This window comes from Phlebotomus papatasi, chromosome 1 (assembly GCF_024763615.1).
Source record: "Phlebotomus papatasi isolate M1 chromosome 1, Ppap_2.1, whole genome shotgun sequence".
NCBI lineage: Eukaryota > Metazoa > Arthropoda > Insecta > Diptera > Psychodidae > Phlebotomus > Phlebotomus papatasi.
In genome coordinates, this window is record NC_077222.1 from 97,636,854 (window position 1) to 97,656,726 (window position 19,873).

At 32.9% G+C, this 19,873-nt stretch overlaps 1 protein-coding gene across 3 annotated transcripts in view; it reads left to right on the forward strand.

Moving 5' to 3' along the window:
• Window positions 1–10,160: 10,160 nt before the first annotated feature.
• The window catches only part of LOC129809947 (fibroblast growth factor receptor homolog 1-like), a 41,744-nt gene continuing 32,031 nt past the window's right edge, over window positions 10,161–19,873 (forward strand). For all 3 annotated transcript variants that reach the window (XM_055860110.1, XM_055860112.1, XM_055860113.1), the window contains exon 1: window positions 10,161–11,055. The gene's annotated coding sequence lies outside the window, so the exon portion shown is untranslated. The remainder of the gene's footprint in view (window positions 11,056–19,873) is intronic.

Sequence of the window (19,873 nt, forward strand, 5' to 3'; positions counted from 1 at the left end):
AGATGACAGCTGAGCGCGCTGAGCGCAATTTTCCACGAAAAAACTGTGCCGATTCGAGGAACAGATGAAAGAAAACGTACTTGTTCGCAAAAAATAATTTATTTTTAATATTCTTTGCCAAAACAATTAAAAAAGTGTATTGATAGTGAAATTAGAATCACTGAATATTCATTTTTTAATTAACACAGATTTGTAAATCATTTTAATCAAACATAATTCCTCATATTTTTGCAGACAAATTCTCGCGTGAAATATTAAGAAAGTGATGAATGGCGGATTTTTTGCTAAGACTCTGATACAGTGATTCAATAAATTAGGTAAATAATAGCAATTTTGTTTGAAACTCGACGAGAAAATTGGTTCTGTAGATTAAATATGAACTAACGTGATGTATCTTGCTAAAGAAAATTGCTAAAATACAGTGAATAATTTTCAAAAGTATATTTAATTTTGGGGTTCCGATACGCAGGACAACCTTCCGATCCGAGGAACACTGACGATCGCTGGTACATTTACCTTATTTAATAAATAAAATTATGATCTCTTCAATTTTTGCAATGATGAGCTATAAACTCGCAAGCGTTAAAAGAGATGTAATAAATAATTCTAAAATCTAAACAGGATTTTCAATCTTCGGCCAAATCGACCCAGAAATGTACAATTCGTACAAATATTGAGTATATTATGAAGAATAATGAATTTAAATCAGGAAGTTAATAAATTTGGTCAGCGGGTGAACTGTGAGCGACCGATTTGCTAATGGTGCCGATCAGTCCACATGATCGGCTGATCACATCGGTCAGTAACTATGATCCGCTGGTCATATCGATCAATCTTCAATATCGTCTGATTGCGACGATCAGTACCCATGATCGTCCATTGATACCGCTCAGTCTCCAAAATCGACTAATCACGCCGATCTATCCCCATGACAAACTAATCGTGCCGATCAGTACTCATAATCGGCTGATCGTTCTGATTAGTCCCCATGATCGACTGATTGTGACGATCAGGCTCCATAATCTTCAGATCGTGCCACTCAGTCCCTATAATCGGCTGATCGTACCGCTCAGTCCACATGATTTGCTGACTGTACCGACCAGTTCTCATGATCTGCTAATCATGCCAATTAGTCTCAATTGTCAGCTGATCGCGCTGATCAATCTTAATGATCGGCTGATCATGTCGCTCAGACGCCATGATTTACTGACTGTACCGATCAGTCCCCATGGTTTTCTGTCTATGCCGATCAGTCCTTATGTAGATTAGATTAGATTACAGTAGCGGCGGTCCCTTGCGGAACCGCTGCACCGCGCAGGGCTCCTTTTGGGCCCATTATGCATCCGCAATTAAATTAACCCCTGTTGAGGGTAAGATGATTCAAGCCAGCCCGTTTTTCTGATAAACTCCATTAAACAGGGCGGCTTAAATCTTTATAGGACTTCATCAGGACCGCTTTACCTGGCAGCAACTGTCTGATGTTCCATAAGCTGGAGTAGTCGCACACATAATTAGTAACCGTCCCCACAGATTGATTGTATTCTTTGCACGTTTTGTTACATTGAATACTCAACCTATGCAGTTGTTTGTTTAGACAGTGACCGGTTAGAAGGTTAGTAATCTTCAGAGTTCTCCAGCAACTGCCTCTCACCAGGTACGCTGTCATTTTCTTATCGAAGTTGATCATAAACTATTTGGACACGCGACAATCTTTAATAAATCTTCCAGTAGGGTTGAAGGAACACCTCTTCGACAGGGAACCCATTGACACTTTTGTCAAAATCTTAAAATTTATTTAAGTATCTAATAAAATGTAAATAATATGACGTTTTTTCCTCAGTCTATGTTTTCTGATAAGGATAGATGTTCAAATTTCGTATTCCAAATGGTACAGACTAGGGTGTCAATAACTCCTGACACGACTTCTTAAAGTGTCAATAGGTGTTCCATTCACCCTATAATTGATTTCCTCATTTTCAAGGAAATCCCTACCAGCGGGTTCAGGACCAATGAAGGCGGTCCTTGCCCCGCTACCGCAAGGCGATCCGCTTCTTAATTTCCCGATATACCCCTGTGTTCATGTACCTAATGTAGATCAATGTCACATTTGTGTGAGGCCGTTTTTAACATTTTCCTGCACTCAGTCGCGAGAGCAGAACATGACTCATATCCTGCTATAGACAGAAATGCAGCTCTACTACCTGAAAGGATTTGGACTTTTCTATACCCTCGATGCCAATGGGGCAGTTCAAAAATCTTTTAAGGAAATTAGATGAACTTTATACAAGATAATTAACTAAAACTTCTTTCATTCCTTTAGTTATGAGCCATCTAAAAGTAATTCCCACAAATTAGTCATTACTTTAGTCTTAAAAAATATTCTATCGATGTGTGTGTGAACTGCCCCTCATCCCCTAAATTTCGAAAAATTGCCTAGTTTCAAAATAAATTCCGATCAGAATACTCATACTTAATTCAGTTCTCTAAGTTCTTTGAAAATTGTGTTAAAAAATGCTTTAATTTTTTTGTTGTAAAAGACTGACTAAAGCGCCTCTCAAAGAAATTTTATGAACCTTCCATGTTTCATGAAGTTGTACAACTATCTCGAAACATCTTGAGAATCAAGGAGGTAAACTTCCTCCGCGTGCGTCAGGGATGGTTATTCTTTCAGGACAGGAAAACACGAATATTTTTGCCAAATATTTTTCTGTCCTGAAAGGATAACCAACCCTGACGCATCCCGGAGGGAGTTTATCTCCTTGATTCTCAAGATACGTCTTACGTCAGTGCTGTTTTAATTATCTCGAAACACTCATATAAAGAAAAAGTTTAATTTAAATTAATTTTTTCTCTTTTTATTTCTTGAAAATTTTTCGAAATAGAAAATACTTCCACACAGAAAAAATACTTGGTATACAATTGTTTGTAAATATTTGTGAATTCCTACTGGAGCTTTACAAAATGCTCGTAAATCGTATAACCCACAAATATTTTGTAAAGGTTTATACTTTTTCACAAATATTGTTCCTAACATGAACACTTGATGAACATTTGTTGTTCTTTTACAAACAATTGTTTCTATTTATTTGTCTGTCAAAAATTTACGAACAAGTGACAAAATCTTACGAACAATTTTTTGTACACAGAAAAAAATATTTTGTAAAAATGTTCGTAAATGTTTGTGAATTCCTATGAGGGAGTTACGAAATGCTAGTAAATCGTATAACCAACAAACAAGTTCGCAAAAGTTTGTACTTTTTTCACAAACATTGTTCGTAACATGATCACTTGACGAACTTTATTTGTACTTTTACAAACATTTGTTCGTAAATGTTCGTAAACACACAAAAAATGTTCGTAAAATTTTGTCATTTGTTCGTACATTTTTGTTTATCTCACGAATATTTTACGAACATTTACGAACAAATGACAAAATTTTACGAACATTTTTTGTGTTTACGAACATTTACGAACAAATGTATGTAAAAGTATAAAAAATGCTCCTCAAGTGATCATGTTACGAACAATATTTGTGGAAAAAGTAAAAACTTTTACGAACTTGTTTGTGGGTTATATGATTCACGAACATTTCGTAACTCCTCCATAGGAATTAACAAACATTTACGAAATTTTTACAAAATATTTTTTTCTGTGTAAATGAACGAAAAATGCTAGTTAAGTGATCATCTTATGAACAATATTTATGAAAAAATTACAAACCTTTACGAACTTTTTAGTAGGTTATACGATTTTTCAACATTTCGTAAATCCCCAGTAGAAATTCACAATTTTTTACGAACAATTTTACTAAACATTTTTACGAAATATTCTTGTCTATGCAGTGAAAATGACCACAAGAAATGCTTCGACGGTATAATTTTTTTTTCAATAATAGAATCAGGAATAGCCAAGTCAGCCAAGTGGAACACAAAATAATTAAGTTTCAACAAAAGAAGGTAAAACAAAAACAGAAATCGGCTTAAATACCCTGAATATAAACAAGAGATCACTAAATACAACCCAAACCGATCGTGCCAGTGATCACTGTCCAGATTCAACCTCCTTGACAGGATTTATCGATACTGTCGAATGGGATGTTATCTCGACCAATATCTACATCGTAAATTGCTGTTAAACACCAAAATGATGTTACATCCCCTCGAGAGTCTGCAGTCTGATCTCTTTGGGGACCTTAAGTGAGTTATCAACAGTAGAAACCAATTATGGCCTGTGAGGAATGAAGGAACTCCCGATGCCTTTTTTTTAGTCTTGTCCCTGTCCCAGACACAAGAAGGAATGTTAGTATGCTTTTTTGGGGGCTTCTGTTTCCTATCTTATGCATTAATCTTCGACATTTTTATCCTTCTCCCCCGCGATCACGATCAACCACCAAAATGCACATCTTCTGCACACATTTAGATATGATAGAGTTTTCTCCTCTTTTGCCTCTAAATTTAGCTTCAATGTGGAATCTCCTCCATCCGCTATGTTTATATGCCAAGCCAGTTCATTGAAGATGCACCTTCTCGTCATCCCAGATGCTTGTATATGTAGAGTGGGAAGAATTTTCTGATGGTTCACATAAGTCACCGGAACGAAGAGGAAAAACTCTTATGTGAAATGTTCATAAATAATATGAAATATTACACCACATTTTCGTTTGGACTTTACTTAGAGAGTGAGAAAAGAGATTCTTCGCGACAGACGGAAGTTGTAGGTGGGTAAAAGACTCGAAACTTGTGCCCACAATCACCAATGATCGTGTCTTTCGATACCTCAAAGTCAGCGGAGGGTATTCCAAATATGCTACATTTCACAGTGTTTTCACTCTGATATTTGAGCATTTACCGACAAATATTTTTTTTCACAACACTCCATATCTCCTTCCCAACTACCGTCATTATTTTTAGTGAAGCAGCAATAATCTTTTATACAAAACACGATGTAAAAAAAATTATGTAAATCTCCCTACTTGAAGAGGTGTAGAAATATGGAAGATTGCGTTACTGAGGATTCGTGAGCAGGGCATATCGATAGAAATGCACCTTTAACATGAAAAGGGAGGCTTTTGATCTCAAAAACGTATTATTTACAATAAAATTTTTCACAAGAAAATTCTAACACAAACAGTAATAAATTGTGAGCAAAATACCGCACTTTGCACTGCGGAAAGATTCTGGAAAATGCCGTAAGAGAGGATCAGTTGGGGGAAAAGAAGTTATCTTCTGCACGATCAAATTAAAAATGTTATACCTTCTGGTTGATAAAAAAAAGAACCGCGCCGAGGAGAGAATGTGAGAATTCGCAAAGGAACAACAACACCCGAAGCTATAATCATCAATTTGGTTAAATTGATTTTTCGCACAGAACTGGCAATTGGACAGTGTGTGGCATCGAATCGATTGCCATTTCTCTAATTAATTACTTGCCCAGGAAACGAGCATTTCTGACCAGATAAAATCCATTGGTTAATTTGAATACTTTCGTGATACTCATTCTCAATCGCCGAACCATACCACCAAAGTCACCACAATGACAATAAATATCGGCAAATCAGCATGCCACAAATAGCACTCTCCCTGGTTCTCAGTTTAATTGAATCAGTTCGATTGGGAAACATATGGAGAATTCCTGTCTGCTCAACTTACGAGGTTAATACCCATACTTGACCCACCAGGAGAATTCCTGCCCAGTTGTTAATTATCTTCAGTGTACTTTAAGTGAAATGCATCTCACAAGAAAACCCCAGAAGAGATCATCCCAAAAAAAGAAATCACAATGTTCTCTTACAAGAGACTTAATGTAAATGGGCGGAAAATAATTAAAGCTTAATTTGTTGTGAACACAAAAATACACCAAACTCCTTTTTTGTTCCCTCTCGCAACTCATGTTAATTGACCGTGGGGGGAGCAGCTAAAGAGGTTACGATGATGAAGCAGATCAACAGAATTAATTGCGTGAAATAATTGATTTTTCACGACGCTGCAGAGGCATCGAAGGAAGTATGAATGTTTGATGATAACTCAGTGTGATCTCCATCAATGGGGTGTAGGGGAATGTTGGCATGGTTCGCACAGAGTGAACCTTCAAACAACGCAAATTTTCTCTTGGTTTGCAAAAAGCTAGTTCGTCAGTTCTTAGCCATAAGATAGATAATTATTAAGATCATGAGACGAGATGAGAAATGGTAAGTCAGCTCTTTGCAATCAAAGAAAAAATTCGTATCGTTTGAAGGTTTACTCTGTGCGAACCATGCCTACATTCCCCTACACCGGATCGTGAGAATAGGGAAAAGTACTCTCCTTTCGAACGTTTATGCCTTCGAATAATGTGAATTTCTATTACTTTTCTGAAGAGATTTCCACATGATTGTCACATAATTATCAATAATTGATAATAAGCTAATTAATATTTAATAAAAATGTTTAAGTCTCTTAGGAAAACTTAAAGAAAATTTACATTATTCGAAGGTATGAACGTTCGAAGGGAGAGTACTTTCCCCTACTAAGGTTAATCCTAAGTGATTCATGAGGTTGGATTCAAATTAGAAGCATACACGATTATGAAATTCCGTTGGTTTTTACGTTGATTAAATGGATATCTACCCAGGGTCCTTCGAAAAACTCCTTGAGGTAGTTCAAAATGAGCATGGTGAAGAATCACGAGAGGGACCAAAATCTTTATCCTGGATACTCCAAAGGCATTAGATTATGAATATTTCTTCAAAACTATTTAACATAAAAAGAACCAACAAATCGGTAAAAGATTAATTAAGGGGTTACATGGGTCTCTCAGGTCAGAAAAATCAATTTCTTTTATTTTTATAACATTTGAAAAATATTTTCTGAAAATTTCAAGTCAATCGGGGTAAAACTCTCGAAGGTAGAGCAGTTTTAGTTATGCATTCCGCCCGCGCGCGCATATTGTTGTAAAATTTTAAACGCGTTTTTCTCAAAACACCGTTTTACAATGCGGTAGTCAAGATTACTTAGAATCTACTCAACTGATCTTTCTGAAATTTTGCATACTTATTTTGAGAAGTATTATCTACTCTTTGAACGAAGGATTTGCACTTCCTTTAATCAGAACCATTTTTACAATATAAAATGTGTTGAATAATAGGATAAAATTGATACTTTTTTACAAAAACTTTTGCCAAAAATCCAAATTTTGTTTTTTTCAAAAATCCTTCATCCAGGGGTCCAACTAATCTAAAAAAAAGCGTAATTCATTCACATTTTTTCTGACAAGGGTTTCTGATTTTTCGAGTTCCACGATGTAAAAGACTAAGTTTTTCAGGCTTCGCCATGCCATTTTTGAGTTTTCGGGCTCTGTGATACAGAAATTGGGTTACTCGGGTTTCGCGATACAAAGAGCGCGTTTCTAGGATTTCGCGAAGTGGTTCTCGGAAAATTGACCAGGGTTTCTCAATATGACTTACCCCTTGAGAATGGTAAACTAATAAATCAATATAGATTTATTTATGTTATAGCCTGTTGCTATACTGGTCCAATAAATCATATTTTACACCTACATCGTGACTTTTCCTGCCTCAAAAGATAGTAGAAAATACCATCCCTCCAGAAACACTTTCCCTTAGAATGTACTATCTTGATATTTTAGACCATACCATCTTATGGATATTAGATTCCAATATCCGGATAGTAAATTCTAATAGATTCTAATAATTTTACAAAAATTTAAAAATAATTTTCCACAATTTTTCATTCTAATATCTGGCTAGTAAATTTTATTACCCGGCCAATAAAGTTTACTATCTGGCTAGTAAAGTTTACTATTCGGCTACTAAAGTTTACTATCTGACGAGTATAATCTACTATCCGGATATTAGAATCTAGGAGAGGCTTGATAATAAATGTAAGGGAAGGTAGTAAAATTAACCATCCGGCTATTAGAATTTACTCTCCATAGGATATTAAATTCTAAAGACGAGTATGTGATTCTACGATTTTTGTCTGTTCTATCTAATATCCCGTTTGCTGAGTAACTTTTTACTATCTGGCTATTAAAATTTTGTATGGAGGATGGTGAATTTTACCATCCTAGTTTTTTCGGCATAGGTTTTACATTCCAGTCAGAACAAACATTTTATGAATATTTATATCATATTATTAAAAAAAAAGAACAAAAAAGATTTTATGACAACATAAGAACTTACATATTGAGATAATTAATGTTCAATTGGTGCTCTTCCTCTACGCTTCGTGTTCTAAAAAAAAGAAGAAAAAAACAGGAAAAAACAGATCATATTTGAATTAGGAATAAAAATACGTAAATTTGGTAAGCTTAAAGCACAGTTAAATGTTATCATTATTATCCGATTTTACATTAATTTCGTTTTTGAAATCTTTCAGAAAAAGAAATTCAATAAATTTCATAATAAAACAAATAGAAAAAAATATGCACTGTGCTATTAAAATTTAAGTCTTCAGAAGAATTTGGCTAGGAAATTTAGAATTCCATATGAATAACGTATTTGCTTATTATTGAAATTTTGAACAAAATTTTAATTGATGCAGAAGATTAAAAGGTATTTTGGTAAAATGGCCAGTAAAAATTAAAATTCCACGGAAAAATATATTTTGTAAAATTGTTCGTAAATATTTATGAAAAACAAAATGTATATTCATCTCTGTCGGACTATTTTTCCCAAGTAATTGAAGAACTAAAGTTACTAAAAATCCATTCCCGACCGCAATTCAGAAAGAAAATTGCCCAGGAATAAATCATCTAAAATCACACAATTTGCGTATGATCTATAATACCATGGTAAGGAATGGGTTAATAACCACTTGACAAAACACTGGTAAACCGTATGACCCACAAAGGAGTTCATAAAAGTTTGTACTTTTTCACAAACATCGTTCATAACATTATCACTTGACAGACATTTTTTTGTTTTTTTACGAACATTTATTTTTAAATCCATATACACACAAAGAAAATGTTTGTAAAATTGTGCAATTTGTTCGTAAAATTTTTGTCAGACAAACAAAAATGTGCGAATAAATGTTTGTAAAGGAATAAAAAATGCTCGTCAAGCAGTCAAATCACAAATAATATTTGTAAAAAAAAGTACAAACTTTTACGAAAACTTTAACGATTTATTTTTAAATTTTCTTACGGGAACTTGCACAAAATTTCGACCAACTTACAATTCCGGCCACTTCTTTTGTTCTTCAAGTTTCTATTAATTATTAATTTTTACATACTTTAAGAGATTATACAATGCAAAAAATAACGCCTCTACGAACGAGATGATGTGAAAAAGGCTTTGAAAAATTTCGGAAGGGCAAGAAACTATGAGAATCAAGATGGACAAAATATCACCCAAAACTATGTCTATATTTTCATTCATTTTAAAATGTATCAAGAATGATTCTTGAGAAAACAAACTATTTACAGCAATACTCTTTAAACTCCTTAAGTGGAGTGGCAAACTTTTGATGAATCTAAAATGGCCAACTTTTGGAAAAGAATTATTATTGATATGAAATAAAATTATTTAATTTTTTGAAAAATATAAATAAGATCTACGGATTACAGGCAACTAATTTGCAAAAAGAAAAATTTTAAAAAGAAATTTTTTCTATCATTTTTTGCACCTAGTTCCCCGATCATACGTGAGGCAACAAACTTTTGACACCTACTATAATTTAGCTGCTCAATCTGTTTGTGCAGCTAAATTATATCACGATAGGGCTTAATTTTATTTAAAAAGAGGTGAAAAATCCCAATTTCAAAGGTTCCCCACTTCCCTCTACAAATGCTCTAATTTAGGAAAATTCAGAAGAATCCGAATTGCAAATCAGTGAGTTAATATTTTGATTGAAGTGGTAACATTTTTAGCACAGTCAGTGTGGAAATTGCGATTCGGAAGGCGATCGCGATGCGTGTCTCTCGATCAGTTAGTGAAAATGGGAAAAAGCATTTATAGTTATATGTACATTATTTTGAGGATGCTAACAGCAGTGACTTCCAAGTGCACGTACATATAGCAACTTCCATCCGTTTCAGTATTTCCCTTCACTTGTGCAGATATTGGGACCTGCCTGATACCCAGCACCAATACATCCAGACCAGCCGGCATCACACTTGAACCGGCGACTTAAGCTAATCCCCAGAGTTTCGTTTTGACTAGTACGCCACCAACTTTGCTGGCTGACAGACGTTCTATTCCTACTCTCTCTGTCTCGAAGCGATAGTCTCTCCCCCAAAAAAAGAGAGATCCCGAAGAAATAGTAAAAAAAAAATTGTCGACAGAGTTTCTTGTCAATCTTCAGAGGAACACAATATTCTTGAGTTCTTTTTTTTTCCAAGTTCCCCAATCGGAATTGGAGTTTTAATCGGTGTCGTGTGAGAAAATTTTCATGATCGATTGACTTTCAAAGTGAAACAACTTTTTTTTTACCCCAAAATCAAATTTGTGTCGAAGAAAAAAAAAAACAAATATTTAATGGTGTATTTTGGAATATCAGTGAGAAGAATGAAATAAACAGAAAAAGTGATTTCTAACAAATAACTTTAATTTTTGGGGGAAAGAAGCATTTGAAAAAAACCCTCTATTTAAAATCAATCGGATGCACGGTGCACGTAAACTTCTTATCGCGATACAAGCTTAAGAAGGTTCTTTTTACAGGGGATTACAGCGTAACAAAGGTATACAAATTGATAGTGGAGTGATTTGTATCTCTTTTTTTTTTGGTGCCATCAAAGTGATGTTCATCCCCCATAAATCAGTGTCTTACTAAATTTTTATTGGAAGGATTATATTTTTAAATCGCCACTGTGCATTTTTTTGTGTTATTGTGGATTTTATTGTGGGTATTCCCTTGAAAGAGATAAATGAAGAATCTCCCTATGATTAAAAGCTACACCTGAAAAGGAGCGCCAAAGTGAATTTTAAATCAATTGCGATAAATCGTTTTGTTGTGGAATTAAAAGAGCTTCATCTTCGTATCGACATTATCCCTCTTTTTTACTAAAAAAAAAAGGGAGAACTGAAGAAAAAAGTGAAGAACGATTTATATAAAGGTTAGTTTTTATTAAACCTTATGAGTTTGTCTTTTGTGCTTCATGCGTTTTGTCTCCCAAGACATTAACAAAAAATGCCTGATGCATTGTAATAACACTTTTAAAAGTACACACCCCTTCAATTTCCAAATCAAATATAAATCCCTCGCAATATAATTTTATTTTTTTGAAATATCTCTCGAAATCTTCACTGAGACTATATCCATGGAGTTTACCAATGAAGATTTAAGTAAAGTGATTTTCTAAACCAAATATTTACAAATTTCTCTATGAAAAGTGAATTGTATTTGAAGTTTGATTGAAAATTTATATTTACCACAGTATTGGAAAAGGGGAATAGTTCTTAGAATTATGTCAAATATCAATAAAATATCATAAGTGGTTGAAGATCCATGATCTGTTTTTTTTTTTTTTTCGAGAAAGATTCAAAAGGGAACAGAAGAAATCTCGCGTTTCTTGGAATAGGGGTTCCCTCAAATTAAACTTCCAAAGGAGATCTCGTTCTAAATTTGACGATTAAATTACTCTGAAACATGTTATTATATCATTAAGAAGCTTGTGCCTAATTCACTGATTTTAGATTATATTTATTTTATCGAGAAAATTAAATTAAATAATAATTTGAGCATTTACGAACACAAAATACCAGGTCATGCAAATAAATGAGGAGGAAAATTTTGCAAGTAATTATTTAAATAACTATGCTGGAGATGTGTTTTTGTTTAAATAAAAGATTCTTGTTCTGACAATTCAACGACTATTTGCATTGCAAAGCAAAGTGAATCATAATTTGTTGATTTACTAAATTTGCAGAATTCCTTTTTTACAAATTATTTTGTGACACCAAATCCTTCAATCCCCTTTTATTTTAAGAAAAACCAAGAAAATTTTACACCCAAGATGAGTAATAAAAAGTTGTAATCACACTATTTTTAACCCAAAAATATGACGCAGAAAGTGTGGAAAGTGAAAAATGGGGTTCCTAGTGTAAAAGTTTATTGAAAATAAATAAATAGTGAATGATGGCAGATGGAATTTATTCCCCTCGAAAACAAAAATCCCACAATTTTCCTGCAATCCCAAAAAAACATTTCTCTGCGATTGCTCCTTGTTTTTGTAGAATGCTTCAGCCCAAATTCGCAGAAAAATACCAGTAAATTATTGCATTGTAAAAAATATTCTTTTTCATCGCGATTCAAGACAATAAACATGGGAAACAATGGAAATTCCTGCATTCCGTATACCAAATATTGATCTTCCACACTTTTTCAAGGATTTCGCACCCAAGTGCATCGTCATGTCCCCCTGAGATCTTATCGATTCGCATCCGAGAATAAGAAAATAAAAAGAGTTTAGCGACGTTATCTCTTCATCTAGAATCATTGGGAACTCCGTGGATTTCTTTAGTCTTTCCCACACAAACTGATCGGTTAATTATCTTAAATTAGGGAATCCTGCTGGGAGTTTGACGTGTGACAAATTGTTTGAAGAAAGTTCATCAATAGTGTTATAGAGTTGTAACGTTGGAGAAATTGTCAAGAATTTCAGTAGAGGGAAAGAAACTGTCCAATGATTTATCGATAGAACTGTTGGAATGCTTGAGAAGCTAAATTAAATAGACAGATGGGTTAATATACTGAGAACACTCAGCGAAAAAGCAAATTAAATCATCAAAGGTGATATCATCTAAAATTAAGAAAAACCTTTTAGAGAATTTGGGAAAATTTATCTCAATTTTAGTGTTAGAAAAAAAATCTGAGATACAATATATTAGTTAATTGAACTTTTAGGTTTAGAACAAAAGCTTTACTTAAAACATGTATTTTTGTTTAGAAATAGGGAGTTTTCTTGTATCAAAAAGGATGTGTTTTAGATAACGTAGATATAGATAAAAGAAGAAAAATTAGAAAAAAACGTTTTTTACTGTTTTTGTGGTTATTTCTGTTTGTCTTTCCATAAAAAGACTAACCTAAGGTTCAAAACATTAAAGTTAGAAACCATTTTAAGGTATTTTTATTTAAATGTGAAAGAAGTTAATAATATTAATCTTAAACAACTTTTTATTACTGTTTAAACTCAAAGGGAGAACAATTATTCGGAAGTGAGAATTGAAATTGGGCTTTTTTTCTCCTATTTTTAAATGAAATTTATTTGTGTAGCTAAATTATATCATGATAAGGATCAATTCCATTTAAAAATAGGAGAAAAAAGCCCAACTTCAAAGCTGTCCCAATTCAAAGGTGCCTCACTTCTCCCCATAAAATCCTTTTCTTTTTCAACTTGACACCGACACCGCTCTGAAGCTTAACCCTTTAAGGACGATTAGGACACCGGTGACCCAAAAATTAATTTTTTTCTAACGCCCTCTAAAGTTATATCTTGCACTAAAAGGTCAGAAAAAGTAAATTTTTCTGACCCCCAATTTTTGATTATCTCGCCCTTAAAGGGTTAAACGGTAAAAGATATCAACTTCCGGCCTTCGGTGACTCACAATACAAAAACATTATCTCCAGATGTAATTTTCTTCTCAAGCCCTCCAAAGCAATGTTTTTCGGTTTTTCTCAAAATTGGCCCAAGCTTTGTCAATAATTTTGGAATATGTTTTGCACATAGTCTAAACGAATATTTCGTCCAAACATACCTATGACCGAAAAATTCGCTATTTTGAATTTTTTAAGTTGAAAGTTAAATAACTTTTGAGGACTCATTTTATTAACCGGTTTGGTTAAATTTTGATTTTTTGGAAAGGTTTTGAAATTTTGAACTCTGCTACATCGGTTTTTATTGGTAATGAATCTATTAGGTACCGATTTTTGAATAATTTTTTTCGGAAATTAATTTTTTTTACTTGACCTTAAGTTTGTTTCCAAGCTAGACGTTAAACATTAAGTGATATCGACTTCCAGTCTTCGATGCCCCCCCCCCCTACCTACCCCTCTCCAACCTCTCCAAAATTAATTCTAAAAACTGTAAATAATTGAGTAATAGGGAGTATTTTCGTAATCGTCCAAAGAACGTTTGTTAAAAACTCAATAATTTTCAGGATAAATAACTTTAAATACAGTTTTTTTTTTGTTTTATATGCCAATACTTAAATATTTGCAATAAAAAATTTAATTCAAAGCTCCGTACAGTGTTTTCATGAACCATTAATAATAAAAATAAAATAAAGTATAATTTTATAAGATATTTTTAAACATATTTGACTTAATATTGCTTCTTATAATTAATTGGGATCGAACCCGAACATCTTCCTGAAGTAGCGGAGGATCGACAAGCGTGGGCTGCCAATTTGGATGTCATGGGGCCGCGACCCCAATAGGGATAAGCGGTTGAAAATGAATGAATGAATGATAAATGTTTTTGATATTACGCTTATGGATTTTTGATAAATTTTTGATTTAGGTTTGGAGATATAGGTTATTTCCTTTCGGAAAAGAAATGATTTCCAATATTTATTATTTTTTCATTTTTTTCTGGGGCTCTTTGGTTTGTCTAGAGACAGAGGTGAAAAGTAATTGTATTTTTTTTTACTGAAAAATACAATTACTTTTCACCTCTGTCTCTAGACAAACCAAAGAACCCCAGAAAAAAATAATAAATATTGGAAATCATTTCTTTTTCGAAAGGAAATAACCTATTTCTGCAAACCTAAATCAAAAATTTGCAAAAAATCCTGCTTGATAAGAAATCTAAGAAATTCAGTCATATGACTAAATTTTAGGTCTGAAGCCTGTATAAGAAAAAAATGATTTTTATCGTTAGGTCAATGGTTGTTTTTAAAAAGTTAAGCCTCTCAAGACGAAACAGATTTATCTAATAAAGAATTCTATTGTCATACTTCTAATCCAGGGTGTCGTTTGCGGGGGATCGTTGTGCAGGTAGTCGTTTGCAGGGGGTCCTTCATCTGGAGTTATTTACTGGGGTTCGTTTGCAGGTGGTCGTACTTATAACATAAGATTACACTTAAAAAAAGAAATGCAAATACGAAAATAATCGATGCAAAGCAACGAGCCCCAAGGTATAACCTCTAAACATCCATAAAGATGGAAGGGGTTTGACGTATCAAAGAAAGAATATTAGGATTGGTAGAATTCGGCTGTCAACTGGGTTGACATGTGTCGAATAAGCCGTACGCTCTACTCTAAGTATTTTTCAACGATTTTGATTTTTTACTGACTATAACTGATGATTTACTGGCTTAAAAATATTTATTCCTAATATGAATTTAATGATTTTCTAATAAGTTAATTCGTAAACTGCTGTGAAGCTTTGGTAAAGAATTTTCCTGAGTGTAGTAAATTGTCGTTTAAAAAGTGGAAGAACCTCTCACTTAGCATAGGCTTGGTCGAAAATTGATGTTTATGCTTATGTTTCAATTACCACGAAAACCTTTGAATTAAATATTGAACCAAGTGGACTACAATATACAAGAAGATAGAAATCTCAGAACAACATTAATTTCCTCCGCTTAAGTGAATCAGAGCTATAAGAAAGACATTTTAATCACTGTCACTTTCATTTCACACCGAGAATTTATCAAAAATTTCAACTTGTATGCCCAGAACAACCTGTAGAACAGGCAATTACCGGATTTCTAACACGGTCCTTGAGTGACTGAGACATATCTAGTTGGTGATTGCATGGTGGAGAAGTTGTAATACAATTTTCATCGCATGTAACAAAGTCCGCGAAAAGCGTCATGGTAGAATTTTCAACAGCAATAGCCGAAAACATGACAAATAGGCTGCATTTTGTAATTTATTTACCTATTTCTTAAGCATTTCCACAAAAGCATAGACTAAATGGATGAGCATCCACCACCCACGCGCACCTCACCAAGCGAAACGCGCGAGAAAAAGATGATTCTCGAGAATTTATTGCCGTGTGAATGATTAAGCTTTTGTTACACATTCATTATTGTAATTTGGTGGAGAATCTTTCAACAAAAAGGTCCCAGACATAAGAAAGAGGAGTTTATAGGTGGAATCGAAACTGACAAAAATAGCATTATGCATATTTTGAATCAATTTACTAAATGGAATCTCACCATTTGGTGAATAGAATACCTCTTGCTACACTAAGAAAATTATTTTATTGTCAATAGAAACGCCAACGAGGAAAAAAAAGCCACACAAATATTAACCTACATAAGACCATCTTGTTTATCTTTCAGCTTAAAAGCTCACCGTATAAAATCTTTCTCCCAAAAACACATCAAATGGTTTCTGCTTTAAAAATGTTGTGATTTATTGGGGATTAATAATCTTGATGTAAATGCGACATTTGCATCCCAAAAGAACATCTTCTAAAACATGCTTTTTAACTCTATCATTTTACACGCTCAATTGAGTGGATTTAGAGTGGAATTTCCTCTTGCAGATTAATTCTGGAAGCACCAAGAATGTCAATTCTATCAAATTTATTTTATTGCTCTCAAACAAACTCATCAGCAAAACACCTCAAAATACCGTCAAATTTGAAAAGAATTTTTCGCTCAAAAAAGATCAAGAACATTCTGCAAAAATAGATTTGGGTCCAAAAATAGAATTTTTGGGCAATATCAAATGACTTGGGAACACATGATTTTCCAGAAGAAAAAGAGAGACAATCATCCATGTGCTATATACTTATTATGTATCTTTCTTCACATAAAGAATATTGGAGCACATCTTGCTCTCGGTGAATCATCACTTTCAGCTGATGAAGTGTAAGCAACAAGAATATACTAATCATAAATTTGCATTCTATTCAATATTCCCACGAATAGATATTTTGCATAAATTGTAAAAATACTAAATTGGAAAATAAATGAATTGGCGGATATGCAAAAATTAGAAATTTTGCATATTTTAGCCATATTTTTTGGGTTCTAAAGTTTTCCCCATTTTGCCGATTCTAAATATAAAACTTAAGATCTTTTGAAACGGAAAAGAAGTAATATAATATAAGAAAGACAGTAATTATTACCTAATCAATCCTGCTACAAAGGTTCAGCCATTCACTAAGTTGTCTTCAATCACTATCTCTCAAAATCAATTAAAACTGATAAATGAAAATTTATTTTTTGTTAGACAAAAAATTGGAGGACTACTCAAATTTAAATACCTACTCTTCAATATTTTGAGTAATTCGCCGATTTTAAACTATTTAATATATTAACTCAAAACCCGATATCCAAACAGAAAGCCCACTAAAGTCAAGAGGTTGCCATCTCTAACCATTTAACTTCTTTCAGATCACAAGCGACTGCCAAACAAGCAAACGGTCATATAAATTTTACTCACAATTTCACAGTCATAATAATCTTAAATTCTTGTATTGGAATTATGAATTATGAATAGATTCTTTACAAGTTTGTTCTTAAAGTTCTTTGGCTAAAATAATTATTAGAGTAATTAAAATACGGTTTAATGTGTTTTGGAATAGTAAAATAGAATTTATTTGGTTGAACAATAAAAGCATTCATTATTTTATTACCATTTTTATCATTACTTATAAATTTGTCAAATTTGATCGTGTTGATTGTGTAATTATTTAGTTGATGATGATAATTTTAAGGTTTATCATATAACATAACCCTTTAAGGACGAGATGGTTAAAAAATCGGTGTTCAAAAAAATCACTTTTTCCGACTTCTTTTTCTGACTTGATTGAGTACCTCCGGTACCCAATCGTCCTTAAAGGGTTAAGTTACTTTAATTTTTTACCCATTACTTTTTTGGGAAAAGTATTAATGAAAATTGTATATTAAAGCTAAATTGATAAATGCAATTGTGAAATACTAATTTTTCAATACTATCGAATCGGTAGTGTCCGTAGCCGATAAATCTGTTTTTGGTAGATTGAGTGAATAATAGTTTTTTATAAACATTATTGAACCACTTGTTGTACCATTCTTAAAAGAATGTGACTGTTGATAAAGATTTGTAACACTCATAAAATGTTTAAGTATCACTTAAAATTTTCAGAACCGACAGTCAAAAAGTATCTAAAAAAAGTTATCATGTCATTCCAGATTTTCAAAAATCTCTGTAAAGCCGTTTTTAGAGTAGGACTTTAGCCCAGTTCCCGAAAGTCTCGATTTTCTAACCAACAAATGATTTTAATGATTTTCAAAAATATAATTTATTAAGAAATTACATCTGTTAATCTGTAAGGCTAAGCCTTAGGTCTGAAGCTCATCTGATTGTTTGTTGTTTAGAAGGTAAAGCCGGGAACTGGGCTAAAATAAATAGACTCAGGCTGATCCTTGAAAATATTAAACATGTAAAATTTGGTATTAAAGAACAAGGTAAAGAAATTTTATGTAAAGAACCTCTAATCGATGATCCTAAACCCTCAGAGTGAATGACAATTTGGGATAGGTGTCGATTCGCAAGATCATACTGTACGGTCTTCAGACCTAAATAAGATTGAAAGAACATCTATGAGTACTTTAGGAAACCGTATCGTACGGATTCAGCCAAAATCCAGAAAGCCAAAATTTCGAAAGCCAAAATTCTGAACGCCAAAATCCCGAAAGGGTCAAAATTCCGAAAGCCAAAATCCCGAATGTTTAAAATATTGAAAGGAATGGAATTATAGGGAGAATAATGTGTAGAATAATTTTCCAAGACACAGAAAAGTTCCCTTTGCCTCCAGCAAGCGCAGGTGCAATCGTGGGAGTATCTATGACACTTTTAAGAATTTGGGATTTTGGCCCATTCTGGATTTTGGCCTTCGGGTTTTTGGCTTTAGGGATTTTGACCGGGACCCCTTATCATAAGTTATTGGTATCCTAATCTGCACAATTTTTGATAAAAAAAATTGACCACCTATCCTTATTGGAAAAGGTAGATTAATGAAAAAACGACATATTACTTGCATTTTATTAGGTACATTAATTAAATTTCAATATTTTGAGGAAATTAACAATTCCCTGTCGAACACATGTTCCTTCGACCCTATGTGACTTAATTAAGTATAAACTTGCTAAACTAAAACTTAAAAGTCTCTAAACTAAGCAAAGTCTTTAGGATCAGAAGATCAGTTTTAGCATTCTTTTAAATGCCTCAGTGTTATTAATAGTTTTCGCGATATTTCAGAGTTGGGTTATTTTTAGTTAATTCACTGAAAGTCAAAGAAATAAATGTTAAATAAATAAAAGTCATAGAAATTAATAAGAAATACGGATAAGGGTCCTGCCTTTGGATGGGCCAGCCATTGCATATTTGAATTTTTCTCTTATTTCCCAAAGAAAAATTATATTTTATTAATCGAACTTAATAAGAAATAGTTAATAGTATTAACCTATAGTTCATAGAATAGAACTTTTTCTTTCGCAAATAAGAGGGAAATTGAAAAACTCAAAGGCTGACGCATTCAAATGCAGACCATACTTTTCCCTACAGAGATTCTTGAATAAAAGAACCTATTTATTCTGTTATGTTTGTAAAATGTGATAAAAGGTTTAGATCAGTTTCGAAATATCCAAAAATTCAACTTTTTTTTCTAATTTCATCTTATTATAAAAATTTTAAAGATATTTTCTGAAAGTTTGAATTCAATTGGAATAAAGTTCGAAGGGTTGGAAGACTTTACCTTTAAAATTCCTGTTAACTAGTTCGAGTGGTTGTGAAAGTCAATTTTAATTGATTTTTCAAAAAAAACTGTCTTTTAAATCGACGAACACAAATTTCCTAAAACTAACACACTGATTTTTCAGAAAGTTTAGAGATTGAAGACAATATTAAATTTTGAATTGAATCTTGCAAATGTCTTCTAAGCGATCTAGAATCTACGGAATAGTTAAAATAACATTCCGGAAATGTTAATT